At 34.9% G+C, this 13,611-nt stretch overlaps 1 pseudogene; it reads right to left on the reverse strand.

The window, feature by feature from the left end:
- Positions 1-8,602: 8,602 nt before the first annotated feature.
- LOC115527027 lies at positions 8,603-9,082 on the reverse strand (annotated as a pseudogene).
- Positions 9,083-13,611: the final 4,529 nt, after the last annotated feature.

A 13,611-nucleotide genomic window follows, 5' to 3' on the forward strand; every position in this document is an offset into this window, starting at 1 on the left:
CTTTGGTTTTGGTGAGAAGGTAAATTTTCCTCAGGAAAGCTCAACATGAAAAGTTCCCACTAGAAGTTAATCTATGCTAGATACACACAACTCAATTAGCTCTCCTTGTGTCTCCCATTCCTCATTCTCAAGACTGCATTACAACCAAGGATTATCACTATTTAACATTTCATAATTACCATGTCATAAGTGTCTTTCTAATCAAAGTGAAGAATTTCTGTTTGTTTACATCAACAGTAAAAACTTAGTCAAATAGGGGCGCCTGGGTGGCTCAGTCGGTTAAGCGGCCAACTTCAGCTCAGGTCATGATCTTGCGGTCCGTGAGTTCAACCCCCGCATCGGGCACTGTGCTGACAGCTCAGAGCCTGGAGCCTGTTTCAGATTCTGTGTCTCCTTCTCTCTGACCCTCCCCCGTTCATGCTCTGTCTTTCTCTGTCTCAAAAATAAATAAACATTAAAAAAAAATTAAAAAAAAAAAAACAGTCAAATAAACACCAAACCAAAGTTTGGCTGAAACCCACCAGTTACTTCCCTCTAGCAAGGAGGTACATGTATTGTTTCATGGACATAACGATGAAAACACTAATTTGAAAATAGCATTATATGCTAAATTTTAATGAAACTTTTGTTAGATTCTACTCACTGATACAGTTCTAATTTCTCAGAAGCTTTACAAATCAGGAAGATGTAATAGGAGACATTTAATGACCCGCTTGAAATATATCTTTGAATTATACTCTGAAAATCTTTTCATATCATCACCAACAGTGTTTATTTTATTTACAACTAATCCAATTACAATGACAGGTTCAGAAAGGAAATCATGATGATGAAGATAAGTCGGTCTCTGTCTTAGAGTCTTAGAGAATTTCTTGATGCTATCAATTAGATTTTCTACTTCTAATCAAATTCTTCTTATCCATACTCAAGGCCTTGAAAAGGCTTAAGTAAACCTATTTCAGATAGGAGACATTGGGTCTATTATATTTTTCCTGGTTGATAGTTACACATATCCATTTTAAAAGGTACCTACTTATTTTAAAGCATATTGTGTTGGGGACATATAATTAAAAATAAAATCTTCTTCCAACCCACAAAGTGTCTCCACAAGGGAGTAGAGAAAGAAAATACTTTTATTTATGAATAACTATCAAATCAGAATGTGATGTACAAAACAGACAGCCCATTAAGAGATCACAAAGATAGAAAGAATACTCATCCCCTCACATAGCCAAGCAGATATAATTCATTACATGCATGTTTTCAAGATAAACAGTAACTAGTCCTCAAATAAGAGGATTTGACAGTATCATTTTTCACACAAGTAGATCCTAACTTTACCTGGTAATTGGGGTGACCACCTGTGTAGCTAGTTGACTAGTAGAGGTAAAAGAAACTTCTCATACCTTCATAGTAGGAAGTAGTTTTCCAACTTGGTGCACAACACCCACTAAAATTAAACTCCCACCCTCCCACAGAAACTGGAAAATAGTCCTGCAATCTCCCTTGCTGTTTACATTTCAAAGAGCTTGCTCCTAGGTCTTTGAGAATAGCATTGTTGGGTCATAAAGCTGACAAAAGTCCTGTCTAGATTTCCAAAGGTCCTGTCTAGATTTCAAAGAAATGAGAAGTACTTACAATTACATGTTTTCTAACTTAAACTTTCTCAAACTTTCTAACTTAACTTTCTAAGAAAGTTGGGGGGGGGGGTAGGAATAATCTCCTCTTTCATTTTCACAGGAAAGAATTAAGTCTTTTTAAATTTTTACTTGTCTGTATGTACAGTCATTTCCATGGCATCCCATAATACGCAAACAGGAAAAGACACAGTTTTTATCAATTAATTGTAACTTAGTGTTTCCTTCAAAACTCCCCAGTTTTCCTTAAGTGCTACCAGAGTATGCCACTGCAAAAATAAACACAAAATAAACAAAAAAGAAGGACTGAAAGGCAAATGGGGTAGCATGCTCCAGAAAAGACTTCTCCACAGTCTCATAGGCCTGGACTTTTTCCAGTTCCATCACCGAGAGTACCCTTGTACAAATCATTCAAAAGCATAAATGACAATAGATGCTGGAGAGGATGTGGAGAAACGGGAAGCCTCTTGCACGTTTGGTGGGAATGCAAACTGGTGCAGCCACTCTGGAAAACAGTGTGGAGGTTCCTCAAAAAATTAAAAATAGATCTACCTTCTGACCCAGCAATAGCACTGCTAGGAATTTACCCAAGGGATACAGGAGTGCTGATGCATAGGGGGCACTTGTACCGCAATGTTTATAGCAGCACTTTCAACAATAGCCAAATTATGGAAAGAGCCTAAATGTCCATCAGCTGATGAATGGATAAAGAAATTGTGGTTTATATATACAATGGAATACTACTTGGCAATGAGAAAGAATGAAATATGGCCTTTTGTAGCAATGTGGATGGAACTGGAGAGTGTTATGCTAAGTGAAATAAGTCATACAGGGAAAGATGGATACCATATGTTTCCACTCTTATGTGGATCCTGAGATCCTTATGTGGAGGGGGAAGGGGGAAAAAAGTTAGAGAGGGTGGGAGGCAAACCATAAGAGACTCTTAAAAACTGAGAATAAACTGAGGGTTGATGGGGGTGGGAAGGAGGGGAGTGTGGGTGATGGGCATTGAGGTGGGCACCTGTTGGGATGAGTACTGGGTGTTGTATGGAAACCAATTTGACAATAAATTTCATAATAAATAAATAAATAAATAAATAAATAAATAAATAATTTTTTTTTAAAAAAGCTATAAATGACATCTTTGATAAGATTATTTCTGACATTTGTCTCTTTGGCTTGCCCATAAATAGATTGTGCCCCCCATATAAACATCCATGTTAGCCTTCCTCTAGTATCTAAAGATGTTGGTGTGACGATCCTAAAGTCTCAATAAATATCTCAGAAATGTTTTCCTTTTCAATTTTCTTGCAAGGTATGATATATATATTTTTACTCTAAGAACACCAGGGGTTAGGCTTTCACAGTGGTACAGGCCCAAATCTCAGCACTTGGTTTTCATGTTTCTGACATATTTCTCTATTATCATTTGTGTATTTTCTTGTGGGTTATTGGGAAAAGAAAGCTCATGTTGCAACCAGGATACAGAAGAAGTAAAGAGGGAAAATTCAAAAGGTCAATGGAACATTGGGCAAGTATTTTCATCAGAAAAAAAACAGACAATGGATCCTTTTAGCAAGGCCAGAGCTGTCAGTTTCTTGTGTAAAACATAAAGTAAAAGAATAATACTCTAGAGAAACAAATCTAATGGGAGAGAGGGAATAATAAGAACATGCCATTTGAAATGCTCCCTGAGGAAAAAATATAAATGCAAAGGTAAAAAAACTGATGTTCAAAGAGACTTTTATAACTTTTATTTAAAAAGGTAAAAGTGAGAAACAATATGTCCACTTCAAGCTTGCTTCTGACAACACTTGAATAATAAAACACTTACTGAGAAACTACTGAGCACCAGGACACCTTCCTATGGTGGTCTAATTCACCTTGAAAATGAGGTCAAGTTACCTTGACAACTAGGCCCAGTGTTCCTCCAAAAGAGGTTCAGAAAGCCCATTATTGTTTCTCATACCTTAAAGGTTGTTTAATTGAATATTGGAAAGCACCTCAAAACTCAAGCAATTTTGCTAGTGCAATGAATAAAGTTATAACAGACGACATGTAGCTAATTGTATTTTCCATGGTTTTAGGAAAAAGTGGAAATATGTTAATAGATGTCTAAGGTTGCAGTTCTTCAAACTGAAGTCTAAATTATTTATTTACTGAAATACTTGAGCGTCTGTGCTCCAAATATATACATTCCAGTTTCATATATATATATATGCATATATATATGCATATATATATATGCATATATATATGCATATATGTATGTATATATATATGTAAAAGTCTAAGCTGTAAAAATAGTATCCTTAAAAAATTTATGATTAGAGTTGAAATTATGCGAAAACTATACATTTGAAAAATGAATAGAAAGAAACTGCATTGCCGTGCTGTTGTAAATACTTCAGCCTGCTTAGTCTGGCAAGACTATGTGCCAAAGACTTTGTAAACATTCCCTTATTTAATTTTTTATAACATTTCTGAAACAGAGGCATTATTTTATCTATTTTACAGAAGAAGGAAACGTGGTTCAGTGAGGTTTGTCACACTTAATAAATTCTCAGATAAGTTTAAATAATGTGTGCTGAGTACCCTGCCTCCTCACCAGATTCTCCTTACAGCGTGTCCTCTTGAGAAGAAATTTTTTCTTTTAGGTCCTCTGTCACTTCAGGTTGCGCCGTGCCTCCAGGGCTTTCTCAGGGGCCTCTCCTTCCAGCTGGACAACTCACCCAACCCCATGACTCCAGATGCCACCATTATTGATTCCTAGTCATTTTTCAGACCTGAAGCCAAGCATAATATCCCCAGGCAAGACTTCCCTAACTTGCAAGAGAGATTAGACCTCCCTTCCATCTTTCATTGTATGCTATACTCTTCTTCAAACTATTTACCAAAATTTTCAATAACTCAATTAATATTTATTTATTTAATGTGTGACTATTCTGTGCTAGAATGTAAGTTCTATGAGGGCAGGGGCTCGATCTGTCTTGTTCACTGCTATATCCCCCTTATGTAGCACAGGACCTCGTACTGGCTGACAGAGTAAGTAGAGGAATAAATAAATAGATAAATCTAAAATTCTATTGCAAAATTCAAAATTCTGACTTCAAAAATACCTTTAACCAATAAGCTGGGCTAACTGTGTGACTGACCTTCTAGAACAAAGCCACTTAGCTCATGTGGATCTAACGAGCACAAATCTAATTCTAGGATGAGTTCCAATTGCTTCTGGGAGATTAAAGCATTAGAAACAAAACTTTGATTTCAAAATATCATTATGTTAATGATCACCAATATAAATAATGTCTTAATTTTTGGTGAGACAAAAACTACATTAAATTAGTGAATGCATTGTTGTTAATATAAGAAGGTAAAAGGGTCCGCATTCAGCACAGTGACAAACACTTCCAGCAGGGTTTCAACCTCCCATTTGAAAAAAAAAAAACAAAAAAAAAAAACTTTAGATAACCAGAAAGGGTTATCATTCTTTATAATTATCTTTATTTTGTATAGTACAACAAATGCCAACTGTCTTATCGGTGCTCGTTTGCCAGTGTTGGAACAAGGGAATATATACTGTTCTGAGCACAGAAAGATTACATGTGACTCTGACCATTCAGGCCAATGTGGTTGCTTGTGGTTCCCATGAAATTAGTCTGTAGACAGACATTTACTGGATGCTACATCACAATTTAGTATTTGTTTGTGTGAATTATTGCCACTGCCATGTATCTGAAGACTAACAAAGGAACTAAAACAAAAGAAAAACACAGAAGTCTACTTTTTATATATAATAAAGGCCAAATATAAAGATTGATGTAAGGACACCTGGCTGGCTCAACTGGTAGAGGGTGTGACTCTCGATCTCGGAATCATGAGTTTGAGCCCCACGTTAGGCACAGAGATTATCTTAAAAAAAAAATTGATGTAAAGTCCATGGAATAATTTCAGCTGTTTCTGGCAGCACAGGGAAGCTTATCTAAAACAAAGGTTTTATCAGTTTCAGTTTGGAGGGAAACTTCTCAAAATATCTAGAGTATCAATACTATCCACCTAAATATTTTAAAAATGCTGAAATATTTAAATAATATTAAAATGTTTAAAATATTAATTTTTAATATTTAATGTTAAAAATATTAAAACATTTAAATATTAAAATGTTTACAATATTATTAATTTTTATTGCATACGAGTTATGATAATACTGACATATGGCAAATATGTGACAGAAAAGAGTTGTTTTACTTTGTGTGTAATGTATATTAATAACATAGAGCTGTAGCTTATGTGACGTCTGTGGCATTTTTTAGTGTAGCCTCAAAAATCTAAATTCACACTTCAGTGTACTTGCTCTCCATGATATAGGACACTTAAGCTTTTTCTCCCTTAAGGTGAGCATGACTTTAAACTGTCAGTAGAGGGCGCTGGAGAGACACTGCAGGGGGGAAGAGAGCGTCTCTTTCCAGGTTAGGATAAATGGTGTTTTGTTTTTTCTTCCTCTTGCCCCAGTTAGACAAAGGGTAGGTGTGTAAGAACATTTGGTGTTTATCTGCCCCATCTGTGCACCCAGAGAACACAGTCCTGTGGAAACCATGCAGCCCCAGTCTAGAGGTTGTTTTGGTTTGGTTTGAATTTTTCCACTTGCTTGGTAGCTGTAAATCAGCTTTAACTCAAGCAATCCAACAAATTTCACTCTTCAAACTAGGTGTGAACACTATCCTGGCAGTGGGTGGAATATATACTAAGTATGCCCATCTTTGGTACATTTCTTGAGCTCTAAGAGAAGGTGGAGGAGTCCTTTAGAACGTACTCTTTCCATCTTTACAATTACGATTTTATCGTAGCTTAATAATTCTTAATATTGAACTTCCCCTGTTTTCAATTACTGTGTGGCTCTGTTTCCTAATTGGACCAAGACCAATATATAGTCCATAGTCCAAACAATATAATAAAGAACATTTTAAAAACTTGCAACATTCTTTTCTTTAGAAATGATTACAATAGTTGATATAAATATAAATAAAATAAATAGTTGATATAAACATATATATCAACTAAGTATATATTATATATGTTATAATATATAATTTATTGTTATATTAATAATATTAAATAATATACATTAATATATTAATTTTTTAATGTTTATTCATTTTTGAGAGACAGAGGGAGACACAGCATGAGCGGGGAAGGGGCAGAGAGAGGGAGACACAAAATCTGAAGCAGGCTCCAGGCTCTGAGCTGTCAGCACAGAGCCCGACATGGGGCTCCAACTCACAAAATGCAAGATCATGACCTGAGCTAAAGTCGGACGCTCAAATGACTGAGCAACCCTGGCACCCATAATATAATTATATTATAATATATAAATATAATATATATTCTATATATTCTATAAATATATGTACTTAGTCTTGTTAGTTCCTTGATCAAAAATCCAGTTCAGGATTATTAACTTTTTAAATAAAAACATTAACCACATCATGGTCATATGCTTTATTTCACTGCATCACAGAGAAAAGCTGTGGTTTTATATATAAATAGATATGTCATATTTTTCCACTGTGAGAATTCTATTATTTAGAGGCAATTATAAAAACTACCCCTGTCACGTAAATAGTGACCTTTGTAAATATGCACATATTAAAAATATTAAGATTCAATTTCTGAATCTGTAGCCTTCAGTTGTTATTCTTATCAAAGACTAAGAAGAAAGAACAGCACAAGTATCTTCTTATAAGTTATTTAAAAAGGTAAAAAGGTAAAAATTTAAAAATTTTTATTAAAATTTTATTAGAACAACTGATATACAGTGCATTTAATTATTAGAGTGACATAATTGCCTCTGCATTAACGATCATACAGAGTTGTTCTCCTCTAACCAATATCAGACTCGGTAGTGGCAGAGAGAGTTTAGGGTGGATACAAGTGGGACACTAAAAGCGAACACTGAGATAAAATCAGTTCTTGCAAATTGAACAAGAATCGAGTGATGGGAATCTAGCCAGACAGGCAAAGCTTTTTATCTGGAGAATACAATGGTGAGTACTAAACAGTAATGGATCGTGACAGGTGGACAGGCAGGCAGGCCATCATCACACTAGTCTCCAGGAATACCAGCAAAACTGTGGGGTTAGGTGTTAAGTAACTTAAAACTAAGTTAAGGCAGCTAAGTTCTAAAGCAAAGATTCTAGACAGGATTACAGAGATGCCAAAGAAATTGGAGAGAAATAGCATAATTCCCACTTTAGGGCTAAAATTTTCATGACAAGATTAGAATATAGAATCTCTAAGAACAGAGTGGGACTAAAATCCTGCGTGCATAGGGGAAATGTGCAGGAAATCCAAACCAAAACTCAGGCATGAGATTAAACAAGGTAGAGAGACTCGGTTACTTGATACAGACTATTGGATGGCTTCATCTCAAAAATCAAACTTGGAAGAAGAGACCACAAGAGAGGAGTGGAGTTATCAAAAAGTTACCTCAGTATGGAAATTCTGATCTGCTGGATTGGAACTTTTAAATTTCTCTGAATAAATTCTTCATCTCGGGCTTGGATTCACTCTAGCTCAGAAAGCAGATGATGTTAAATGCTTCTAGTTCTAGTTATAAGGGATGCCAGTGTGAACAGGAGTAGAACTAGGTAGGACGTTAAGTCTTCATCACAGAAATAATGTATTTCTATTTTTTAAATGAATGTTTACATGTAAAAAAAATAGAGAGAAGATATCTAAAAAATTAACCTTAAAGAAATACATTGGATAATAGTTACAGTAAAGTATATGCTCTAATAATGGGAGTAAAAGCTGTTTGGGTCCCGTTGGTACCACTAGTTCAGAAGATTTTAGTTGTAAACGAGCAGTAGGATGATAAAAATCTCTTGGCATAATTAAAACTGGATAAACCAGAATAGGTGTGTTCCCCAAACAGTTTGCCAAATATCTTTTCAAGTCTATTATAGCTACTGAACAAATGGATTGGTATGAATAGATATGTCCTTAATGAGCACATCTTTAAGAGGTTGATATGTCTTCTCATTTACTGGTAACTTCTCCAATTCATCTAGAGTCTCCAGAATATCTATTACCTTTCCAAATACTGTGTATTTCATGTCCAAATGTAACTTCTTGGCATAGGTGAAGAACTGAGATCCATTGGTATTTGAGAGATTATTAGCCATAGATACCACACCTCTAACATTGTGCTTAAGAGTCACTATATTCGTCCTCAAATTTCTTGCCCCAGGTACTGTTACTTCCTCTTCCTGCACCTGTCAGATCTCCAGTTTCAACCATAAAATCCTTGATATTTCTATGAAATATACAGCCATTGTAGTAATTACTGGCACCAAGAGCCGAAAATTTCTCACATATTTGGGTGTCCTCTCACAGAAAACTTCTATTTTAGTATCACTTACATCTCTATGCAATGTCACTGACATTTTTCTTCTTGATGGTTTCAGGAAGTACTGTTGCTAATTTCTCACTGTCTTAACAAGAGAAGTTAGAAAATGCGTCTCACTTTGGTTAGCACAGCTGTTTTTAAAACAGAAAAGATGTAATCGCAGACGCCCGTGATTCGAAATTAGTGTCTTAGGGGCTCCCCTGCATTTTGATTTTGAAGTCCACTAAAAATTAGAATTCACCTATGTTTATTATCTTCATATGTGGGAAGAGCCTCAAAACATTAAATAGCAGAAGACAGGTAAAAGGAAAGAAACAGAAGAAAGAACTAAAAAGAAACATGATTGATTTTCAAAAAGTTGACCATTTGATTTCTAAACATTGTAAGATAGTATTACACAACAAAATGCACTCGTCAGGACAATGGGGTACAGTGGAAAGAAGAGGAAGATACAGGTCCTGGTTTTGCACTGCAATAGCCCCTATATTATTGCATAAACTTGTATAAATTACTTCATTTCTCCTTGCCACAGTTTTATCTTTTAAAGATTGATCTCTAAAGGAGAAAGTGGATGTTCCAGGTATGTATTGTTTTGGAACAAATGACCATAAAACTTAACGGTAGAGCTCCTACAACCATTCTACTGTATCACACAAATTTTGTGGGTCAGAACTTCCAGCAGAGATCAGCTGCATAATTCTACTGTTCCATGTGACATAGTAGAGGTCACTTGATGATATTCAACTGTTAGATAGTCTGGACTGGAAGGTGCAAGTTTCATACACACACCTATGGTAACTTGGAGGGTGTATCTGGAAGGCTGAATTCAGCTGAATTGTCAACAAAATGGCTAACTTTGGCCTCTTCAGTATGGCAGCTGCAGAGACTTCTTCTATTGGTGAATCAGGGTGCCAAGAATGAAGAAAGAGAACGTTGCATGGTATTTGACACTCTAGCACCACTTCTGCCATACCCTACTGGTTGAAGCAGTCTCAACCATGTGCATATTCAAGGGGCAGGATCATTGACCTGCATATCCATGAGAGAAGTTTCAAATAATTTGCTTCCATGTTGAAACCATTATAGTCCATACCCTGCTTACAACAGTACTGATCTTCCTTCATCATGTGAGAATCACCAGAAGTCTCATTCTATTATGCTATGAAGCTCAGGTTTAAGTTCCAGGATCACATCATTTAAATCAGATCTAGCTGTAAAAGTATCTTAGTTTTAGTTTTAGTTTTAGTTTTAGTTTTAGTTTTAGTTTGGTTTTAGTTTGCTTTCAGTTTGGATTTAATTTGGTTTTAGTTTTAGTTTTAGTTTTAGTTTTAGTTTTAGTTTTAGGGGTTTTTTTTCTCCCTTGGATAAAGTTACTTTTAGATTGTAGATCTGTGAAATGGAAAGACAAATGATCTGTCCTCCACCCACCTAATGTTCCAAGATGGAACAGGTGTAGGATAATCATGGTAAATATTCCTTTTCCAGAAGGGAGAAAATAAGACACATAGCAATCACTATCCTATAGAAATTCTTAAATATAATCTGGCAAATATTTTCCTTTCCCAACTGAGGTTCAGTCTTGGTCTTTGGGCATAATTCTACATGGCTCTTGGCTTCTTTCCATTGGCAAAAATTCTAAAATTGAATATATGCAAATGGATGGTGAAAACTTCCTTTTCCACATAATGTAGACTTTTCCATAAAATCTATTTTCAAAATCTAGTTTTCTTAGAATGCTTCTTGGTTATCACAAGACTTTAATTTTTTCTTTTTACTCTTTCTGTCCTATTCAATGTTAATATAATCCCTTTAACATCTCATGAGCCATTTGGGTGTTAATTACTAATCTATTTCATTAGACAAAACCAAACCCATAAATCTTTTTGTGGTAAATCCTTCTCTATCTTGGTTTTCCTGTGAGGCTGTTGTTTGTGCACTAAGCACTATTGTCTGTTTTAGAGCATCTATATGGCATACCCTTTTTCTTTTTTGTTACTGAGAGGGTACATTAGATCAGCCTTAAATCCTTCTGAAGTCTTAAACGATCTTACAACCACAGGCTGTGTTCTACTAGCAGTGCATTAGATTTTATCTCTACCCTGAGACCATCTCTTACTTTGAGGACAACTTGCTGGTTGTCCTAAGCCCTTTATATCCACTCCATATTCTGTTAGCAATTGACTATTCACTTCATCTTTCTTTTCTCTCAGTTTTACTAGATAACTGGAAGAAATGAGGTAACACCTTCAACACTTAATTCAGAAATCATCTTAGCTAGATTATCAAGTTTTTTAAGTACACTGTATATTTTCCAGGTTACCTCAGTGGCAGTATTACCAAACTTTCTGCCAGCCCTTAGTAATTTCTTTGTTCAGTCTCCTTCGAGTCCTCTCTACTTGTCACTTTAAGGTTTGTCAGACCTTTGCCTATTGCCCTGTCCCCAGACAAAAACCATACATTTTAGATTTTGTAATGTTAGCACCTCACTTCCATATATCAAATTCCGTTTATCTATTGATGCAGTAAAAATAAAAACAAGACAAAAACCAACCAAAAGTTAAGTTCCTTAGAACAACAATCATCTTATTATATCTCATAATTTTATGACTCAATAATGTAGCAGCAGTCAAATGGGTGATTCTCCTCCCTCATGTAGTTTTGACGGAAGTCATTCAGAGGTATTCATTTGGCAGATGGTCTGGAATGGAGGGTCCAAAACAATTCCCATCATGTGATACTTCATGGGGAATGGCAGAAGGCTAACCTCAGCTCCGATCACCAATCAGAATTTGTACAGGTGACCTCCTCAGCATGGCAACCACCTCAGTGTATGGAGCTTTTCACAGGGAATACCTCAGAGCTTCAACAGCAAGGCCTGTAGCTATGACCTCTTGATGGGAGGAGTGAAAACGATTTGTGGTCTTGATTTAAAAATGACAAAATTGGGCTAGATGATCACTCACATCCTTTTTGTTTCTAAAATATCTGTTTCAAAAGCAACAATAAAAGTTTAGAATAGATATGAAATAAAAGAAATAACATTTTAACTTTTCACAAGTTATAAGCATCTAAACCTGCTGAAGCATTAAATAGTCTACAGCATTCATCTCTCAAAAGATTTAATTCCAAAGATAACTGTAGGTGATAAAGACATTTATAGCTGAGATTGGATGGAAAATATCTAAAAATATATAACTTTATATCTATGTTTCTGTAAAAAATGGCTGCATTGCTTATTACCTCTTGTCATGAAATGGTTTTTTCCACTAAAGCCTATAAACAAAACTGAAAACTTCATTCTTAAAGTTGTATTTTCAGCTATTTGGGTAATATGCAAAAGATTATGGCCAGGGAATTCTAACTGTAATTTTTTACTTAAGAGAAAGTTAACCAAGTCAATAAATGATATTCTCCTATTGATATGGTTCTATGTGGTACCTGAAATAATGAAGCCATAGATATGGGAATAATCTTAGAGATCATCTTAACTAAATCCTTTCAGCCACAGATGAAAGAACTGAGCCCTCCAGGGACTATGAAGCTTGTCCAAGGTCTCTTAGCTGGTTAATGGGTAGAGTCAAGGGCTTTTTCTATGACCGTGGTGCTAACAGTTACAACAGTGCCCTTGAGAGGAATAAGTTTCTCAAATGATATGACTATTCCCTTGCAGTTTATGCCTTCATTAATTTTCTTTAACACTTATTTCTTCATCTGTGGTACATAATGTTTAGACCAACTTTACTGAGTTAAAACAAATTCTAATCAGACTGAAATAGTACTGTTTCGACATATTTTAAGAACAGCAACAATAGATAACATAAATATAAACATATTTCTAAAACTAATGATAAGTTGCTAAAGAAAAAAGTAACTTTATTGTTTTATTTCTTTCATCCAGCATTTAAGGATCATGGATTTTCTGTATGAGAAGGTATCTTAAAGTCTATCCACCTTTTTGTCCCCATTTGTAAATATCTTCTTAACCATTCTGAAATACAAGCATACCATGTGGGTTTATATACTTCCAGTGATAAGATGCTCATTATTTCTAAGAACAAAATAAAATTTTGGTATAATAATCATAATCAGTATTATATACTACTGATATCTGTCTCCAACAGCATATATATGTTTAATACTGGTTTGATCTATAAGCGATCACAGAATATGTCACCATTTTCTTTTAAGATGAACGTCTTGAATTGAAGAAAAGTATCAAGATGTGACTAAGTGTTTCATAATTTAAATATACACAATTTTCTCCATTGGCAAAAATTCCAAAATACAATATATGCAAATGGGTGGTGATAAACTATGCCGGGCATCCAGCTAAAAGGACAGCATTATGGATTACATCTATTTCGCCTCTATTTTATTTCTCTATAACAGAACACTTTTATCACTTACATTTAATTTTTTTAAGTTTTATACACCTTTATACTTTGCATATGGGCATATAAAACTGAGATTTATGTATTTTTAGAAATGGTTATATTTTCCTGAAATTGTACATTAAGAAGGTGATATTTTACATGATAACATTTGAAAAGTGAGGACTTGTAGAAT

This window comes from Lynx canadensis, chromosome A1, assembly GCF_007474595.2.
Source record: "Lynx canadensis isolate LIC74 chromosome A1, mLynCan4.pri.v2, whole genome shotgun sequence".
Lineage (NCBI taxonomy): Eukaryota > Metazoa > Chordata > Mammalia > Carnivora > Felidae > Lynx > Lynx canadensis.